Here is a 21951-nt window from a genome sequence, read left to right on the forward strand (position 1 = left end):
ATAAAACTTTTATTGGTGGTTTGCTCTGAGGATAAATATTGATGGATTTTGGGTAGATTTTTCTGAGGAGAATATTCCACAACTGTTGCATTTTCACTGAAAAGTCCTTGCTCTGCACATGCAGAAAATGCATATTCTTTTATTAGTGACACCTGTTCATAATTTTTATGGGCTGATCATATTCTGAGTGTGTGTAGGTAAGGTTTGGAGTGTTCTGGTGGCATATAGCCCTTCCTTTGCAAAACATCAGAGTACATTTCAATCAATCATCTCTAAATTTATATTCAGATCATAATTCAGACCCCTGCTAACTTGGCAAAGAGGCACCTTTTAATGTGTTGATTCTCATTATTTAGCAGGGGGAGAGTAACTGGCCCTATCCACCCCCAGCACAGTACCTCCAGTGACTGTTGTTGGTGTCTATCTCATGTTTCTTTTTAGATTGTGAGCCCTTTGGGGACAGGGAATCCATCTTATTTATTTATTATTTCTCTGTGTAAACCGCTCTGAGCCATTTTTGGAAGGGCGGTATAGAAATCAAATAAATAATAATAAATTAAATAATAATAATAATAATAAATCAGACTTTTGTCAGCTACTAGGCTTCAGTTATTTCCAATAACTTGAAAAGAGGGCAGATAGACAACTGTGCTTTTTGTTTCAATGTTGAGAAACAATACTAATTAATGCCTTCAACCACAAACATAGCTGTGGCCATATGGTATAAATCAGGAGGCCAGTTTTGTAGAAAAATTACTGAGAGCATTTTTAAAATGTGGATACTCTCCTGGAAACTTGATTTTTTTTTTTTTTAAAGAGTGTGGATCGATGGGGGGTGGGCAAAACTGAACTGGGCCAGCCAGTTTTGTGCACACCCCTAGTGCCCTCATCTCTTGCCTGTGGGCTTCTCAGGGACATCTGGTGGGCTACTGTGTGAAACAGGATGCTGGACTGGATGGGCCTTGGGCCTGATCCAGCAAGGCTGTTCTTATGTTCATCTACTGGTTTGTGCCATGACCAAAACACAACACATACCATACAAGAAATATGCGCTTGGGAATTCGGATTGGCTACTGCTCCCTACTACAAGTACAAACATGTATTTGTTGCCACAACATGTGTGATGCAGCCCGTGTATTACAAAAATTACAATGTTAGGGACTTTAAAGATACTTGTTAATAGATTTTCTCCCCCCTTTTAATGTGGTTGTGAGCACTATTCTGAGTCCAGATTAATCAACATTTTAGATTCTAATTGGAAGTGTATTGAGTTTTGTGTTCTTCACACTTTTAAGTAATGTCTTAATATACAGCCACCATTCACTAAATTGCACACAGTGGCTGACATCCTAACAGAGTGCACATGTTAGGAGGCTCTGTAGGGACATGGTGGGGACCCATGCACAACTCCCCAGTCCTCTACTACACACGCTGTTGCGCCAGAGTACAAAACCTCCTTGCTGTGCCCATGCTCTAGAAACAGTCTATCAGAGAGGACAGACATCACTGACCCTCAGTTATATGCTTCCTCTCTTGCAGAGCACTTCTTGGGCATGGGCAGAGCCAAGAGGTATCTTGCGCAACAGCATGCACAGGTGAGGGCTGGTGAAGTCATGCTCAGGCCCCCGTCGCATCCCCACAGAGCCATCTAATGCTCAGACTCAGTTAGGATGTCAGCCACCATTTCTATATCCAGAACTTGTGCATGTGAGATCCACGAGTTCTGCTTCGGACATTACACAAAAGCCACTTGCTCTTCAGTTCCTCCTTGCTTGGTAACATCTGAAGCTAGTCTCAGATTCAGGGGTGTGTAGCGTTTTTTTAAAGTTTTTGCTCACATCCCGTACTTCTGGCATGTTTAAACAAAAGGTTTGCAAGAGGCACACAGCTGACATTGACTAGTTGAAGCTGGAAGCCTGCCCTGCTGACGTGGAGGAAGGATACCACAGTTGGGGTTGAGTCAGACCAGATGCTTCTTCACTGAGAAAGGAAATTGAAGTCTATATAAGAGAAGTTTGGCACAGACAACATTTTAGGACAGGCAATTTAATGATCTCCTGGAACATATCATCATGGTCATATTTTGCTCCTCCAGCTTTAAAAAAAAAAGCAGACTATCGCACGGCCAGCTGAGCTGTGGATATGCTGTGGGATGCAGAGCAGTGGGGACATTTTGTTTTCATTGTTTACTTGTTGCTCTTGCTAGACATTTGCTGCTTTCTTATACCAATAGTTATCAACAGTGTAATAGGACCTAACACATATTAGGACAACCAGTTAGTGCCACTTACTGGAAGGAATCTTATTTCAGTGGCACAGCACATGCTTTGCAGGTAGAAGGTCCCCCAGGACCTCTGGTTAAAAGGATCTCTGGTAATGGACAAGACCTCTGCCTCAGACCTTGGTGAGCCACTGACAGTGTAGATAATGTTGGTCTAGATCAGTTTTTCATTGCAAGGCCCATGAGCACTGACAGCTTCCACTGATACAATGTGTGGCTCCCTGATTCATTGTTTATTAGACCAGTGTGAAGTTTGGGCTGAAGCAGAATACTTCGCACAACCGCCCTGGCACTGTGCAGAGATTACTGTTCCCAGTATGCAGTGCTGCACTGTGCCCAACACCACTGGGACTTCATTTCAGGGAACCAGAGCCTTCTCAAACCCCAGGGCCATCTTGGAAGGCACACACAGAGTTGTTCTATGCAGAAAGCACTGGGAAGAACTATGCTTACTCTATGCACACCTTCCAAGATGGCAGTGGGGTGCAACAGAGCTCTGTTTCTCTTAACAAGATCCTCCCCCACCCCACGGCACTGGGGAAGGTCCAACACTGCCTGTGACTCTCACATGGGAGGTTTTTTGCCATGGCTGCTGTTTGAAAAATAGTGACAATCTAGTTGGACAATTTGTCTGTCAAGATAAGGTAGGTCCTTCTATTCTAAATGCACCACATTCTGTTTTGTTGCAGTTGTGTCGAAGAATCTTAAAATGACTTCAGAGTGATCAAAAAATTTGGATTCCCTACGCAACCTAATATATGTTGTACCAACCATGTGCAAGGTCTTAGCTCTTGGTCTTTAGCAACATTCATACCAAGTTTAAATTCATAATTCCAAAGATCTTCTATAGTAGGTAAGTATGAAGAACTCACCCTAATTCATTATAGGAAGACACTGTAGAACCCTGGCCCAGAGCCTCCTCTTCAAGCAGGCTCCTTCATGCATTTCAAGGGCAGAAGCAAACTCACATAGGCTTCCCTTTGTGCATTTAAAATGGCATTCTCCATTGGATTGAATTAGAAAGCTCTTGCAGTTTAGGAGGTTCCATATCCCTACCAGGATATATGTGGTAGTTGCTGGTGGAGAGTTGGAGACACTGTGCATATAGGCATTCTGCAGAAGGGCAAATTATCAGCACTTCTGATACCTGCTGCTTCTGGTACAATGTGCAGTATGGGAAGGAACTCACAGATCTCATTTCAGATTCCCCCTGGAGCTTGCAGACTTCACCATGAGCCTTGCCTAAGACATTACAGACATAACAGAGGAACAAATCACTCCCACTTCTGTATTTCCCACTGCAGATTAGCATCATGATACTAAAACCCAGGAGCACTGTGCAGAGAAGAAATAGCAAGGAACTAAGACCAGTGTCCTGAAGAACCCTGAGAGGTGGGGTGGGGAGAAAGGGAGAGGAGGAGTTTCTCTCTGTGGAAATGATGAAAAAATTATTAGGAAGGAAGAGACCAATTTGAGTATAGAGTCTCGGATACCTAAGGCATAGGGCAGGGCTGTACAACTTCAGCCCCCGAGATGTTGTTGGATTACAAATCCCATCATTCCCTGCCACAGTGGTCAATGGTCAGGGATGATGGGAGTTGTAGTCCCATATCTGCAGGAGGGCCAAAGTAGTGCAGTCCTGGCATAGAGGGAGCTGAGCAAGAGAGAGTGAGCAACCGTATCTTAAGTAGCAGATTGGTGAAGAAGGAAAAGTCAGAATAGAAACTTTTTGATTTGGCAGTGAGGAAATCACTGGTGATTTCTGTGAGGGTAGTTTCAATGGAGTATAGGAGATGAAAGTCAGCTTGAAGGCGGTCAAGAGAAAAATAAATTTGAAGCAGTGGGAGTAAGCAGCACATTCAAGCACTTTGGTGGCAAAGAGTAGTTGGAGAGGGAGGATGGGCCAAGGGATTTTTTTTTTTTAAACAGGGTAAGTATGTGCAGTTGTTCCAGTTACATGCTCTAGACTGTAAGTACCTTGGGGCAGGGACCTGCCCCATCATTCCTTGTAAAGTCCCATGTACATGGATGGTGTTATATAAATACATTAAACAGTAAAAAGTATAGGCATATATAAACTCCACAAACATGGATGGTGTTATATAAATATATTAAAAAGTTAAATGTATAGGCACATAAAAACACCAGATTCACTCAGTCCCCAAATTACAAAGTGTGTTTCTATACCTCTAAAGTCTATAACTATCCTCCAGAACCAGGCATTCAACAAAAGGCTCCAATCTAAAAAATATCTAAGAAAAAAATGTGTTTCCCCCCTAGAAACTTACTGTGAGGTGGGAGTTGTCAAAACTATATTCTAAGGTTATATTGGTTTTTAAAAATTCAAATGCTCAAAGAACAAGGGATCACCACTGGCTTTGAATATATAGCTTTGGATCCAAACTGTGAGGTTGGAGTCAGAGAACTGGGCAGGGGGTGGGGGGAGAGAGAGTTGCTACCAATGTTCCACAAATGATTAAGAATTCATGCAGTGCTATAATAGGTAGGTTCAATAGCAATTTGCATGCTTCTACTTGTGTGAGAGCTTCCACAAGCAGAACAATATCTTCAGATCAGCATCATATTCCTCACACAATGCTCTAGTACAGGGCTAAAACAACCTTTCTATCACCGGAAGGGCACCTTTGGATCCACACTCTTATTACATGTTGATATGAAAGCATCAGTTTACGACATGTTGATATGAAAGCATCAGTTTATAAAAATTAAGATACTCAAATGAAAGACAGGCACTGTTCTCCATCCAGTGGTTCGTCATTTGTTTTTAACTTCTATCTGGTGAATGGATCCTGAATGAGGAAAGCATTTTATTGAAAGCATTCAGAAACTGAAGGAGCTGAAACATTAATGCAGAACCTTCTCCACAATTGCCCAAAGATTTTGACCAAATTCACACCAAAATCAACAGTGTGAAATCAGTGCTGCTCGTGAACTGGCAATGCTGAAGCAACCAGAGTGCACAAAGTGTGCCCCCTCCCCAGTCCTTGGAAATACAGGAGCTGGGGAGGAAAATTCCTATCCTGCCAGCAAAAGTATGCCAATGGATCTTGAGTTGTGACTCTTGTTCCAACTCCCGCTCATATATGAACAACTCTTGGAGCACATGTACAACCACCAGGAAATTGCTAGAGTCATGGTAGCCATGGTCACATTTGAGCACATCTTCTGCTGAACCTCCATGCCAAGTGAGATTCCTGTGATACTGTGGCTTGGATCAATCTCTGGGAAAGCAACAACATTGAGGTCCCACGTGTCACCCACATAAACACCACAATGGACCACTGTGATATCTGGTTTTACAGACAAGTAACTGATGATGAGACACAATGAGCTGTCTGTCACAAGGATGCTCAGTAAGCAAAGGCTGGGGTCTGAATCTGGATCTCCCAGGCCCAAATGTAACATTACCATCCGTGGCACAAATTGGGTTTGTGCTTCCCTTACTTACTAATAGCAAAGATATTCACAACTATTCAGTGCATCCTTATTACCCATTGTTATCAAGGCTTCTTTCAGACAGTACACGCTGCGGGAAACTTAACACAGGGTGTAGCCACTTGGCATACTTAAAAGTGAGGTACAGACACCACAACTCTGTAATTGAGCTTAAACTGCTGCACAAGCTTTCATAAGCTTTCTGCAGTGCTTATTCTATATATGCACTCAGTTGTTATGGTTACTATAATTTATGTAATTGTCTGCTCTGTGAGGTATACACGAAAAACTCAACACTAGTCATTATTGGCAAACTTCCTCTACAAAGGCATGCACGTTATGGAACGAAGTAATCAGGCAATACTACATAAATACCCATGGTGTGATCTTATGGCTGCTGTATATAATTCTCCTCACACTTCAGTCAATTCACTTGGCCAAAGAATTATACTACAGCAGCCAAATAGCATTATACAGTAAACATGAACACATAAGATTCCAAAGATTAGAACCGTGGCCACGTGGGGTTCCCCCCCCTTCTTCTCCTAGGGTTGAGAAGCACTAATTCAGTACATACAGTTCCTTAGCTGGGATCATGTTAGCTCCCAAACCCAAGAAGATAGCATAAAAAGGAGATTAAGAGACAAGTCTCATGATCGGTGAGACCCGCCGTAAGGGGGTTTGCGGGGAGAGCGGGCTTAGCCTGCTCTTCCCGCAGACGATCAAGGCTGCAGCCTGGGGTGGCTGGAACGGCCGCCCACACAACCGCTGGCTCTGTCACGGAGCCGGTGGGGACTGCAGGGATCGGGAGCAGCGTGGCCCCCAGAAGTTCCAGGATGCCCCACACAAGTGTGGGGGCATGCTGGAGAGACCCCCGAGCTCAGGAGGCTGCTTGCAGCCTCTCGATGGGGGTCTCCTCATGTGTTGCCACCAGTGGCGGAGCATGACCCCCGGTGGCCCATGTGAGCCCCACTCACTCCACCCCCTGCATCTTACGTCAGACGTGGGGCTAGCCATGCCCCCACATCTGACGTCAGATGCAGGGGCATGGTCTGGCTCCCGAATGGATCCGCAAGGCTCCGTTCAGCAGCAGGTGGAGTCTAGCTCCTGAAGGGGCCGCGCAGCCCCTTCGGGAGCTAAATGAAGATGGTGCTGCATTCACAGCACAGCCAGGAGCGGCTCTTCCCTGGGAAGCGCCACTCCTGGCCGGCGCTGTGAAGGAAGCACCAGCCTTCATTTAGCTCCCGAAGGGGCCACATGGCCCCTGCAGGAGCTACCTAGGCTGGCGCTGCATTCCCTGCCTTAAAGGCAGGGAAGAGCCGCTCCTGGCCGCACCTCAAATGCAGCGGCCATTTAACTCTCGAACGGGAGCTGCACGGCCCCCGCTCAGGAGCTAAACCTGCACCCCCACATCTGATGTCAGATGCAGGGGGGTGTCGGGGCCCCGAGGCACGGCCCCTGATTGGGCACAGCCCGGGTTCTTTGAACCCATTGACCCAATGGTGGCTCCGCCCCTGGTTGCCGCAGTGCGGAGCCACACCACGGCAATACACAATCAGAAAACCTGGAGTTTGGGTTTGGGGAGGCTAAGGGGAGGGTTATTTAAGCGGGTTACCCACTTTGGGGAAACCGGGCCTGGTGGTTCCCATGGTCCATGGAAAGCGGGCTAAGTTCCCATAGGCTGCTTTCCACTGATCGTGAGAATCGCCTCTAAGTCAGTCTTACAGTAGCAAGTATGAATTTTTCCCTTTGCTAAGCAGGGTTCACCTTGGTTTGCATTTGGATGGTGACCACATGCAAATACTATCTGCTGAAAGATCTCCCCTTTAGACAATGGGGCCATAGCTCAGTGGCAGAGTATCTGCTTTGTGTGCATGAAGTCCCAGGTTCAATCCCTGGCATCTACAGGTAGGCTAGGAAAGACTCCTGCCTGAAACTGTGGAGAGTCACTGTCAATCAGTGTAAACAGTACTGAACTAAATGGACCGATGGCCTGACTCGATATAAGGCAGCTTCCTTGTTCCTATGAGTGCAGTGGTGGGTGACCCACAGACTGTAATGTCTGCGCAGTAAAAGGTGAAATGTCAATGGCTCAGTTAAGGTTCTACCAAGCCACACATGTGGCTACTTTTTCAGAGAACTTAGTCTAAACCTACTGTTTGGTTCTAAAGAGTCTATCAAGGTTCTTAAAAAAATATATTGGACATAGTGCCCATCAGAACATCATGATGTGCTACCCATCTTTCAATGGTGCAGCTCTGGAATAGTAAGTACCTAAGCGGAAGACTTTCTCATTAAACATATTTTAAGGATTGGGAGAACTAGAGTGGGGCTTGCAGGAGCTGCACTTCAAGATGGGACTGGGTTCTCCATCTGAACTACTTACTTAAATTTTCTCCCCCCCCCCACTTTTTTTTTTGTTTGAAACAATGGGAGTTCTCCTCCCAAGGCAAATAGCAGTTTCAGGGGTCCCCAATCTAGACTGAGACTATGCAGGGGGCAAAAGGTTAAGATCTGCTGCCCTCAACAATCTCAATCTATATTTAGAGCCTCCGGTTATTCCCATTCAGCAAAGAAAAGTTAGGCATGTCCACTCTAATGATGTGGGAGACTTAATCATTTACTTAAATATCTGTGGCTGTAATCAATAAGAGTCCATAACTTTGGCTAGATCATGTTCTCACATAAACAACATAATTAGTTGAGAGTTCCTCTGTGAGACTGAGAAGCTAACAAGATGTTGGAGGGAATGAATGGCTAGGGCCAACCCACATCTCTTACCGTGGGCTTCCCCCATAACATCTAAAAAAAGAAATGCATGATATCATAATGCTCATTATTTTCCTGCAAGCAGCAGCCAATGGAAAAAAAGAACACTTTTTTTCTGAAATGAAAAAAAAGCAGCAGCCAATGGAAAAAAAGAACAAGTCACAATGCACTTTTTAAATTGGCTGTTACCAGGGAAACGCATGAGGGAGACCTGGGTTGGAGACTGCTACACATTCCCTTTCATATTGTAAGGCCCTGGAGACCCATTTTTAAAAGTGGGCAAGAGGGGCAATGCTTCCTACATGGAAAGTTCTAACCATTTCTGTTCTGTGAATGTCATGACAAACCAAAAAAAAAAAGTCACCAGCTGCTCAAGAATTTTGGGATTCATGTTAAACTGTGTGGTGTTTCCTTGTGTATATGAAGCTTTAGAAAACTGAAGTATTAATCTTGGCCCATTCAGGAAGGGGTTTCAGTCTTCAAATGTTTACACCAACAAAAAAGGAGACACGAGAAAAGAACAAAAGGAGACAACCTAAAGTAATTTTAAAAAAATAAATAAATCAAAAAATCATATTCCCTGTGACAGGACAATAATGCTAGAACCCTCAGTTGGGTAACAGTCTGCCCATGGGCTCAACGTTACACATCACATCATCTCCTCCATGGAAAGTGCTAAAGTCTGAAGCAGCTGTTAGTGTGACTCTTATTCCAAGCCTTCTGGGATGAAGTTAAGCAAACTAATGAAAATCGGGCAGTCAACTAACACACATGGAAAAATTCCTCTAGCATGGGACTTCAGGGTTATAGCAAATGCATGCCTCTCACTTCTCTTGATGCTGCAAACAAGGAAAAGTACAGCAGGCCTTCTGTAAGAATCCAGGGTTGCTCAGTACTTATTTAGCAGGTATCAAAAGATTGCGGGAACTGTGTGGATGAAGCATTCATCCGCAGAGGAAGATACATGCCTTATCTCTACCTTACCACTTCCCCACTCTAAATTCCTCCTCCTAAAGTGGCTTTTCATTTTAAAGATCGGGGGGCTCACATGTGTGCAGTGTGTATTTGGCCCCAGAGCAGGGATTGGAACCTAGGTTTCCCACATTCCCAGTGTGTCACACTGGCTACATACAGTACAGCCACACTGCATTATACTAATCTAGATATGAGAAAACATCAGTGAGACCTGTTTGTCAACTTGCAAACAAGAAGCTGGAGAGGCAGGGAATTTGCTTTAACCACGGTTTGCCATAGTAGTACAACCTCTAATCATGATGAAACCCGCCCCCCCCCCAAAAAGAAATCAGAATTTGCAAACCAACTTAGAAAACCATAGGTTCATATCCTGGTTTGCATCCAATTCTTGATCACAGTGTACAGACATAACCCTGCTAAGGAAAACAAACCATGGTTAAACATTGTACCAGCAGTGGGTATTGTTCACTGAGAGGCATGCTTAAAAGCAGCAATGTCTTCTGCAAGTGAATAAGAAGTCATTTGACTAAGTGGTCAATGTGCATCTTTGAGAACCATGGGGCTATATTTCTAAATAAAAGGGATGAATAAAAATAGACTTGCAGTCATGTAGTTATCTGAAAAGAAAATGTGTGATTCTCTGTTATCATGTATGAATTATAGCTGTAATATTCAGTGTCTTCTGGGCATCCAGATTACTCTCTTGGCAACTATACCCAGTATGTGTTCCTCACTTTCAGTGTTCTGTATACTCTGCCAGTCTCTCTAAGCTCTATGCCTCTTACAACAGTGCTTCACTTCCTTTTTTCTTCCTCAGCCAATAATGTTCCAGTATTTCTTTACTATTGCCAAGACAACTGTTTAAACATCTGGAAGTTATCCCCCATCACTTTTTACCAGCGAGATGCTGCATTCAATTTAAATATTGTTTTTATGCAGATTCCTTAGGATATCATAATACTCATTTGGGGTTGGGGGTGGGGGGTGGATGAGATGCTCTTCCAGTTTCTAGTTATGCAATGTTAACCACTCACCATAAAATTACTCTGGCTAGTAATCCATTTCCCATGAACAACATAACCTCCACTTCTCTATCCATTACATCACATCCCTGACCCTTTCCTTCTGAGAAATATTTCTGAACCACCCCAATATCAATTTGCTTTGACCTCCATCAATTCATTGTTATGGGCATCAGTAGCAGCCATGGACCATTTCTTTAATGTCCCAGATGCTCTCTACACTGACTGACAAATCAGGCATGCTGTTGCTTTAACAGCCTCAGCAATGACTTACACTCTCACTCTTAGCAGCCACCTGCCATGAACACTGCATGGCATCTGCATTTTCTACAGGCATCCCTCACTGATGGCACAGTGGCAGCCTCCTTGCTGCACAGTACATGTACCCAGCTCAAGCAGCAAGCCTTCCTTCTTCTGTCTCCTCCCACCACCATGAGCTGAGCTGAGCAAGCTGAGCTGTAAACGATTGATTACAGAAAGCAAACTGAGGATGAGGAAAAGCAAAGCAACCCCTTGTGGAGGACAATAGAGTGAAGATGGGGGCAGTGAGGAGAGAAGCAAAGCAATCCAAATAGTGGTATGTTCTTGCTGGAAAGGTGTGCATTGTCCATCTTTCTTACTACAGTTTCTTGTTGTGCACATGAAGATTTAAGAACCTGGATGCTTTAAAAAAAACAGTGGCCCACATGCAGCACTGCAAAATGTGGGTGGTTGAGTACCACCCACACTGCTGCATGTGTCTGAAATATTGCTTGCACATTTGGACGAAATGGAGAGCTATCTCTCTGCAGTCTTGCTAACTGCAGAGAGGAGGGGGAATGGGATGTGCGGGCTTCCTTCTTTAATGAAGGACAGCCCACACAGCCAATAGGAACTGGAGCGAGGGAGAAACTTTCTCTTTCTCCATTTTCAGTTGGGTGAAGCCACAGTACCAGCATTCGGATGCAACACTGGCACCGTGTAACTGGAGTTGGAGGTGGTGAAACTCCACTCTGAATCAAAGTTTCAGATTGGAGTTTGCTGAGGGAAACCACAGGTCCATTTTCCCACTTAACTCTGGTTGCTCACATTTGGATGTACTGCTACGGAAACCAGAGGTGAAGGGACCTCTGTTTTCAGGTTATGTCCAAATTTGACCGATGTTTGTAAACAAGAATCTAAGGAATATGTGACATCAAAAACAGTTCAGAACTGTTCTTCGTTTTACAAGGCTGTCAACAGTTCTAGTTTGTGATTATTTGAATGATGTAAATCTAGTGTATTTCAAATTTTAAATTCAAAAGGAATATGTTACATTACAATGTAGATTAATATCCGAAAATGTGGATACCAGCAACAACCCCACAAAAACATTCCTTTTCTGACCTGTAGGGATGATTTGTTGTAAATGCTTCCATAGTTTTCAACTATGGAATGTTTAGCTAGCTATTTTATCACTGCTTTATTGTAGAGCTGTTAGGATTTTATTGTGGATAGTGTGTGTTTATTCAGACTTCTCAAAAGGGTGGGCCTCAGCCAAGCCTTGTGGGCCAAGAGTCCATATCTTTTGTGTACCTAGCAATTCCCCTGCTCCTTGATACTCATTCTCAGTACCTTTTAATAAATAAATAAATAAATAAATAAATTTCCTACACTTGGCTGTTCTATCATATTAAATAGTCACATATAGGTACACGAGCAAGGCTTTACAGATCCTCCAGCATGCTATTAAGGACAATTAGATGGAAGCTTTAAGAATTACAACAACTGCTTGGAGGCCTTCTTCATGTCTGCAGCTATTTCTTTTCTCTTTAGAAACATATGTCTATGCTTTTGATCCAAACATTCTGATATGTCTTAAGTTGTGTTTGTTCAACATGCACCTTGTCATCTCTAACAGGGAATGATTCTTTCTTTCTGCTATGCCATTCTGCTGTGGGGTGTAAGGCACTGTACATTCATGTTGAATACCTTGTTCCTTTAGATAACTGGCCATTTCCTTTGATGTGAACTCACCCCCCATTATAACTTCTTGGTCTCTGAAGTTTTCTGCCAAACTTGTTGCTCACTATTGCAACAAACTCCTTAAATTTCTCCAGAACTTGAAAGTCAAGAAATATCTGTTTTCTCCTGATGATTAGACTTGCATTGGTCCACAGACATCACTATGAATCAACTCCAAGGGGTGCTATAACTCTCCCCTCCCCTTCTCCCTCTCTCTCTCCTGGTGAAAGCTTTTAGTTCCCTTGCTTTTCAAACAACAGACACATGGTGAGTCATTGAGGCTATTCACACAAGTGAGCAAAACCGTGTGGCACATCTGACGGAAATTAAATAGCTTCCAAGGGACATAAAACTGCATAAACTGCAGGGACATAAAGAGCTTGCTCAGTTCTCAGGATTATGCTCCTTTCCTTTGGTACCTTGCATCTGATTTTTGCTTTCATTCTGCTCTCTGAAATTATCTTTCTGCCATCTGCCATGCATATTGAGGTTTTATAATTCAAATCCAGCTCACTAAACAATTCCTTGTCTTTAATCAGATTCGCAGTTGCGCCACTATCAACAATTCGATTCCCACAGTCATTTTGCAATCATTTTCAACAGATTCAAATGTTTCAAAAATTGTTCCAAGCCCTTTTTCTGTCCTAAAAATTTTTTTTTTAAAAAAAAAATCCTTGTTAGTCCTGTTCCTCTGATTTGAAGACATTCTGGGTGATGAGTCATCCTGCTTGGAATTCCTTTCAGCTGTGGCCAGGTCCTTTGTTCTGAGAACAATTCACTTGCAAATAGCCTGGCTTCCTACACAGCCAACACACTTTGCTCTTTTGTTTGGTTTAAAATGCTGTAACCTGACTCTTTTGGTCAGAGAGCTCACTAGGGATTGATTCTGATCTTAAATCAAAATCCTGAAGTCTAGATATCAGAAATTCCAAATCAATTACCTCTTTTGATTCCAAAACATAATGTATCATTTGAAATCTCTCTTGCAGACTATTCAAAATAAATCCAGTAATTACTTGACCTGGTAATTTTACATTTCCCCTTTCACATCTTCTTGAAATGTCTGGAATTCGATTAACATGCTCCATTAAACTCTGTCTTTCCTTGAGTTTTATATTGTACAATCTCACAATCAGATCAATGCTAGTAGTCTTTCAAGCATACACATAGTTTACAGTTTCCCAAGCTTCTTATGCTATCAAGGTCTTTCTCAAATGAACAACAATTGAGTCACTCATGTTCAAGCAGATGAATCAGTAGACTTTTCTGTTTGGGGCATCCCATGCTGCTTGTTCTCCAGCTACTTTCCAGGATGCTTTCCAGTCCCTAGGCCATGAGAAAGGACTCAATCCTGAATGACCACATTTCAATATTAAATCCATCAAGCCTCAGGATCACTGCCTGTCCCTGTGCCACAGTCTCCATGGCCAAAGAGTTCCCTGCCATTCCATTCAAGCAGGCTTTCCAGTTGAGCAAGCTTTCCAGTTACTTACTTTGGCTTTTGTTTGCTTTCTCTGGGTGCTCTGCTCCCACAACCATGTTAGAGAGCTCATGAGGAGAGATTTCTTTATCTACCCCAGCAGCATCGGAAGTGCACAGGTAAGGGAGCACTGCTAATTAATGTTGTCTGGAGACGTGGAGTTAAAGTTCCAAATAAAGTAGTTTATTTAGGAAATCCATCAGGGAGATAGATAAGACCTACATGCTTAGTTGCTAGCTTCATGCAGGAGAAGGAGGAAGTCTGTCTCTCCAGGTGAGAGGATGAAACCTGTGAATATTTGCCTAACAAAGGGGAATCAGAGTAGAGAACACATGGTCAGGGGGAAATGCCCTTACTGGCTATCTACCCCTAATGCCCTAGTAGTCAATAGGGTTGCTGGTGCTAAGAGTTGATGCCATCAGGAACTGCATCTCCAACAGTTAAAGTGGTTTAACCCTGTGAATAAGTGAATATTATCCCTATAATAATTAAATTTGGGTGCAAGGTTTCATGAGAATGGACGAAATCATGAACACTGAACCTGCAATAATTGAGAGCCTCCTGTATGGCTTGAGGCAGTTCACAAAGATAGATACAAGTGGACCTTCTTACTCACAGATTCATTATCCATGCAGTTTCATGTATCTGCAGTCGAGGAAATGACACCCAACCTCGGCATATGTGGCGGGGGGACACACATTGACCTCATGAATCCATGGGTCGGGGTGGTCAGAAATGACAACAGAGGTCATTTCCAGCCGCCATTTTAGGACTCAGAGCCACAAAATGGCTCCTATTTTAAAAACCAGGGAAAGTGTGATTTTGGGGTGATTTTCAGCCAGTTTGGGGCACAATGTGGCTTGTGGGGAGCAGCAGAGACAGTTAAGGAGCTCCCCCACAGACAGACAAAATTGGCTGGTTATCAGACATTTTGGCCGATTTGGGGGCATTTTTGGCCAAACATGGCCGACCAGGAATGGAACCCCCATGATCCCATAGGGATCAATGCTTCCTTATTCACACTTTTCGTATCTACGGTACAGCCATGGAACAGAACCCCTGTGAATAAGGAGGTCCACCTGTATTGAAATTTTAAGATTCTTTGTTTTTAACTTGCTGTACACCACTCTGGGCTCTTAAGACAAAGGGCAGTATAGAAATGTGAACAAGTAAGAGTGTGTGTGTGTGTGTGTGTGTGTGTGTGTGTGTACACACACACACCCCATATATTCCCATCTTTAATATATATTCTCATCTTTTTCTAGGGTTATAAACAGTGTGAGTGGCAAAGTAAATGTTAGAATCTCAAAGAAAAAACTCACACAAGTCAGACAAATCTGACACATCCAGGGTTTGCAATGTGTTTGCAACCAGAATTCGTAGCACCATTTTTCATTGTCCTTTTTTCTTCTACTGCCCAGAGGTGCTCTTACCCCCGAACCTAGGAGACCCAGTCCATGGCCTCCAAGGTTCAGGGGGGCCTCCTGCCAACACGTCACCATGCTGCTGCCCCACGGCGCTGAACCGCAGTGCCGAACACGTCAAGAAGTCAAGCTGCCATGTGCGAATCCGGGGTGGGGGTGAGCCGAGCAGGCCTCCCCACCCCCGTGGTGGCGGTGTCAGCCTGGACAGTTAGAATAGAGTGTCGCAAGCCCGTGACGTCGTGAACTTGTGACACTCTGTTCTAACTGCGCTGGAGCTTCCTCGCAGTTCTCAAGGGCCGCTGTGGGCCGAAGGGTCAGGCCTAGCAGCCACCCCCACTCTGTCCGTTGATGCCGCCACTACCACTGCAGGGGTGAGGGTGGCCTGCTCAGCTCACCCCCTACCCTCTGTCTGCGCACACAGTGGCTTGAATTCTTGAAGTGTTCAGCACCAAGGGGAACTTTTTAATTTTAACTCACAGGCAGGGCACCTCTGAAGCCCTTCAGGTCCAGGCATCAAAATTACCTAGGTGTGCCCCTGCTACTATCTGCCTATGAGTTGACACACAGGAATCCATTTTTATTTACATCCAAATTCCCCATCCCTCCTCCTTTCCTCTCTAACAAATGCCTTTACAAAAGAAGTCATTATATATTATGTCTCTCAAAGCAGTGACTCCTGTGTGGTCTAGTCTTTCAAAACAACTAAGAGAGAGTTAACAAGCATACTGGGGTTCTTATCCTGATCATGGCTAAACCATTTAACCTCATGTGGCTTAATTAGCTTAGTTGGAAATTTGGGTGGATCCTACTTAAAGCCAGATGCTACCTCTGAGCTGGGTTTTCCTAGGTAAGTATAAAGCAAAATAGCTGCTTTTTTGGCTGAGGTTTTATTTTTCCATTTTTTGTATGGAAAAGAATGTACAAATGAAACAGTACATTTTGTAGCATGGCCCAATATAATTCCATGCTAATAAAATGGTACATTAATCAGTAGCATATATTCCACAAACATAAGGTTGCTGAAGAGTAACAGCAAAAAAAATATATATAACAAATGTAATTTTCTTTCGCCAAGGTGTCTGTGAGAGGGGGGAAATATACAATTTTCTATGATCAGACAAGCCATTATAGCTTCCTCCCCCACTCCTCCCGCTAATTAAATGGCAGCTGTTATAGAGGGAGCGGTGCAATCAGGATTGGGACTGTGCAGTATGAGGAGCAGGTATTTAACCTGGTTTTCTGATTCCACAGTCTAACAAAAGTTGTTGCGTTAGTCTTAGGAAGAAAGCTCTCATAGGTGGCTATGCGGTGGTCCCTCACAGGTCTAATAGCAGCTTTGGAAAGGGACAGAATGTTGTTGAACATTCAGCATGGAGCAGAGGAGATATATTTGTCAGGAATACTGTATAAGGTCAAGAACCCACTCCCTGTATTCCATGATCCTGATCTTGATCCCTTCCAACCTGTGGCTGCTGCTATTTAATGGGTGTGGTGGTGGTGGTGGAAATACTAATGATGCATCTGTTTGACCCTAACAGTCCCAGCCAGTGAGAAGACAGGTCACTGGAAGCAACAGAACCATCTTAAGATGACCACTGTGACCTAGGATGCTCTTATGAGGGCTCACCCTGGCAAAGCAGTCCATGCAGACCAAATCACACTCCTGGTCCCCTGGCAGCTTGCTACCAGTGGACTATTCCTCTCATGAGAGAGCCAGTCTACTGGGGAGGACCATTGGGTAGGATACCCTAGGTCTTCCACTGGACTGCACGCTCATGAGTTGAGCAAACCCAACAAAGGGGCCCCTGTTTGAGTGGGGCCCCCATTCTCTAGTTAAAGCTAGAACTTTTGCACTGCAATTCCCTCCTCCCATGGGAAGCCTTGCATGGACCCTAAGGAGATTGTGACACTCCATGTGTCAGAGTCTAGCCGCATGTGTGGACAGGGGAAACACTGGGTGTGGAAATGAATCTTTACTCCTTTTCAAAATTCCCAGGTGGGCTGGTGTCGTGCCTTATGCAGATCTGCTGCCATGGGAAATGGTGAGAGAGGGGAGCCCCAATTTCCACCAACCCAAGGAAAGTGGGGTTGCCGTTTCAGGGCACAAGCAAGGGTGCACATGTCCACATGGACAGACAGGTTGGCAGGAGGCACTTGGCACAGCTACCTGGCAGTAGTCACCAAGAGCAGTCGCCAGGGTACCTGTCCCCACAGCTTTCCTGCATAGAGCACCCTGGCTTGACATAGAGCTCCCAATGGCCTGACACTCTCATGAGAGAGCTTTATGTGGGAGAAGGGATTGTTTTGCCATTACACATTATTAGCGATTCTGCCCGACACCCTCATCGCCACAGACAGTTCTTCTCATGAATTGCGAGGTGGTGTCCCCCATGGCCTTACACTCTCATGAGAGAATGGTCCCCTCAGGATCGGCATCCATCATCACCCCATATGTCGAATCGTTCCTTTCACTGGGCCAATGCTGATCCTGGTGCCTGGCCCTTCTCATAAGTAAGCCTAGGGAGTGCAAAGGTCCCTCAGTGGGAATGGGCTGGGGCCCCCCTCCCCAACTTATATGGGGGGGAGAATTAGTTATTCAAGAATCCCTGGTTGGGGTGGTGCTGCCTTTTAAACCTGATCCTGGGAATTCCCACTGCCATATGTTCCCATCACGGAACTGTAATGGGGTGCCCTGCTTATGTTGCCATCTGGAGTGTTTATGCTTGTGAACATATATGATTGTCGCTTCATTCTCGGGGAGCAAAGCACTTAGTGCCCATCCTGTCATCCTGTCTCTTTTCCCTCCTTGTTGCCGGGGTGGGGGGGAGCAAGGTACAGAGTGGAGAGAGGGAATGCCCCTGTGTGACTTTGCCACTTGACAAGCTAACAAGCTTGCCTGGGACATGGTGGCATCCCTATTGCCAGGCAACTACACTGCTGCATTGGAGACAGGAGGGGTGGGGCAGGTGCTCGGGGAGGCAGCCAGAGAGAAGCACCACAGGCATGGAGTGGACGCGATACCAGGTGAGTCTGCACCACCATCTCTATGATTGAGGTTTCAAACACTTCATGGAACCGCAGTTATGGCACCATCTGCATTCAGACGTAATGCTTCAGTGGCCAAACCTCTGGTTTTGGTGGAGAACCTTACTGCAAACCCAAATTCAAATTGGAGTTTAGCAAGGCAAACTGCAGGTCACTTTTGCTGCATGAATTTGGATGTAGCAGAGTTCCACCCTCTGCCCTGTTTAACTCTGGTTTCGCATTACGCCTGAATTCGGCCTCTGACTCACTCTAACATTGGCTAGATTTAATATTTTACCATGTGCATTGCTATAGGGAAGATTTCAGCAGATTCCCCTTGATGGTCACTCTTGTCCCTGTGGGAGTACTGAGGCTGAATCTCTCACATGTACTATTATACTGTTTGTTTTTAAGATCAGGCTGAAACTGTTGCCAGATATAAAAAGACACTTAAGTGAGTTAATACTCTATTTTATTACTGCACAGGAGAGATAAGTAATTGAGGCTTTTGTTAATCTTTTTGTCAATACTATGAGGATATGAGCTGAGAGATAATGGCTGGGTTCTTACAATCGGCCTGCCGCCGAAAGTTGGGAGGAGGAGGTGCACGTATGCTCTTGTGGCGTGTGTCATGAGAACCCAAGAAAATGGCACCAATGTCATTGCCCAAGTTCCTCCCAACATGAGAAATCTGGGCTTTGATGTCAGGTGAAGGAGCTTAGGCTGGTGCAAGTTCCTCCCAACATTGGCACCATTTTGCCAGTTCTCATAACACGTGCCACAGGAGTGCATGCCAGAGCCCAGGAGCAGCTACAGAGATGACCTGATCCTGAGTTGCCACCAGGCAAGCTGGTGGCAGCCAGAGATGGACCTCTCCTGATGACCTTAAAGCGGGTGGGGATCATACTGAAGAAGGGGCTCTCCCAGGTAACCCAGTCCTAAGCAGTTTTGGTGGCAGGCTGATGGTTAAAACCTGGCCAGTGTCTAAATGCTTGCAAACTTGAGAAATGTTGGGAAACATTGTTTTCCCTTTTCCATTTACTTGGTACATTTGTATTATTCTTTTGGCTGGTCTTCAACCACAATTAAGTTAAAAGCTTTGCATGCTGGTCTCTGGGCCTATTTCAGTGGCTTTTAACTATTATTTTGCGATGGCTGCAAGGTGGTAGTAGGCATAGTCAACCAAGTGGCAAGAGTACGCTGACGTGTACTGTAATAGGATGATGTCGCTATTACCACATCAGAACTCCTGGGTAATCATATTAAATAGTTAGGAAATACTTTCCCATGAAGTCAGAGTGGTTGATGACTGTTCTTTTGCCTTCTTCAACAGCATGGGACACTGTCTGCTTGCTTATACCATCCGGGTTTCTTTAACTGGTCATTCTTGATAGTATGTCCTACAAGCACCAGTGGCATGTTCTATCCTGATCACTCTTGGCATCTGATTACAGATGGCTGTACTCTGAAAATAAGGCTGCATTTTTTCATAATGTGGACTGGTTAAAGTAGCTTTGGCCTACATGTGATACTGGTTAGAGTAGGGCTTTGCCCCACATGTGACCATTACTATTTTTCCTGTACTATTATTGACATTTAGTGTGTTGGAATTATTTTGTTTTTAAACTGGATTTCATAACCATGATCATCTACATCTGTGGTAAAATGCATAAGTTCAACATGAAGAGACCTGCATACAGCTTTTCTACAGTCTGGTTCATATAGGGTTGACAACATCATTTTTATTTTAGGATCAGATTTCACAGTTCTGCTAGCACAGAGGTTCCCAACCTGTGGTACCCAAGATGTTGATGAACTGAACTCCCATCATCCCTAGCCACAATAAATTGTAGCTGGGGATGATGGGAGCTGTAGTTCAGCAACATCTGGAGTACCACAGGTTGGGAACCTCTGCGCTAGCAGATAATGAATTTTACGCACCCAACTGGTTGAGCAGTGATGCCTATGACAGGCCATATTCCGTCAAGAGTCTGAGGGAGGGTTCATATAGCTGCCAGATGGAAGATTGTCAGTCTGGGAGGAGGGAATTTGAGTGCTTCCTGAGTGTGCAATGCTTTGTGTGAGCCAGCTGTTCCATGAGTTGGTCTGGGTGCATCTTGGCTTGAGTTGCATGATTTCTCCACCCACCCTCTTTACTGAGGGAGCAAGGCTGCACATATGAGTGCCTGGTTCAAAAAATGCCTTATGCACATGGTGGGATGGTGTGCCAGAAGCATGTGTCAACTAGTCCTATATCTTATGCATTGTGCTTCCTTCACATGTGACCCTTTTTGTGATTAACCAAATCTCTATAAACTATTGCATCTCACTTCACAACTAATAAAATAGTTCTGCTTGACATCAACAGTGAATTTCTGTCACAAATATCTAATTTAATCTCTCTCTCCTATTAATCATGCTATTACAAAATGTCCTTCATAAGCTAAAAAGAAGAAGAAGAAGTGACAATCCTAGGCTGGAGAACTCTCTGAGGCTCTACACACGAGCAGTGTGAGCTGAAAGGGGGTTTGCAAGGAGAGCGGGTTTCATCCGCTCTCCCCGCAGACAGTCCAGGAGCCCTCCCTGGGCAACCAGATCAGCTGCCCAGATGACTACCAGCTCCTTCACGGAGCCGGTTGGGGTGGTGGGATACGGGGGCCTCCTGGCCCCCAGAAGTCCCATAAGGCACCACATGAGTGCCTTTTGGGTTGCCTCCCAACGCCGGGAGGCTACTCGTGAGTCGATGCGAGCCACACCGCACCGACACACAATCATTTAACCCGCTTTTCAGGCATTCCTGCCCCTGAAACCCATGTTAAGCAGCAGGCCATTTAAGAGGGCTCGCCGCTATGCCGCTGCCAGGATCTGCACGGCTCCCGTTGGGTGTCACGGCCACCCAAAATCGGATTGGGCTCCCTTAGCCAGTTTCAGCTGGTCGTGAGAATAACCTTACTATTTTCTACATCCTATTTTCTTTCTTCATCACTGGCAATATAGTCAGATGTATTGTGATCAAGTAAGTCTAAATTTGGAAATTGCCATGGCAAGTAATGAACTACACAGGACAGGCCCACAGCCTACAATGTTGAAACAAAAGGTTTGCAGAAGTTTAGTGGGCAACGACTCTGACTTCACCCAGTCATAAGCTTCTGTGGGTGAACTCTCATGACAGGGTTCAGCAGTTGCCTGGTTCATCCAGCATCTCTAGTTCATCCAGGTTCTCACCCAAAAGTCTGCCATGTGTTTGAGATTGCCCCTTCAAGCAGCACTGTTGTATAATTTGCTCAGTACCCAAACATTATGACTGGCTTTGCTTTATACCACAATTATGTGCCAATTTCCAACAATTAAACAGTGGAGAACAATGCACTCCTTCAGAAAAGGGAAGCATGGCCTATTTGTGTTTGCTCCTTTTCCACAAAATGAAGTGATGAAATGTCTCCAGTAGGATGACAGTAGCGAAATCCTGCCAGACTTCACCAATATCTAATCTCATACAGGTGACACCCTGGTTCACAAAACCTACATGGCCAGAAG

The sequence above is a fragment of the Hemicordylus capensis genome, chromosome 1 (assembly GCF_027244095.1).
Source record: "Hemicordylus capensis ecotype Gifberg chromosome 1, rHemCap1.1.pri, whole genome shotgun sequence".
Lineage (NCBI taxonomy): Eukaryota > Metazoa > Chordata > Lepidosauria > Squamata > Cordylidae > Hemicordylus > Hemicordylus capensis.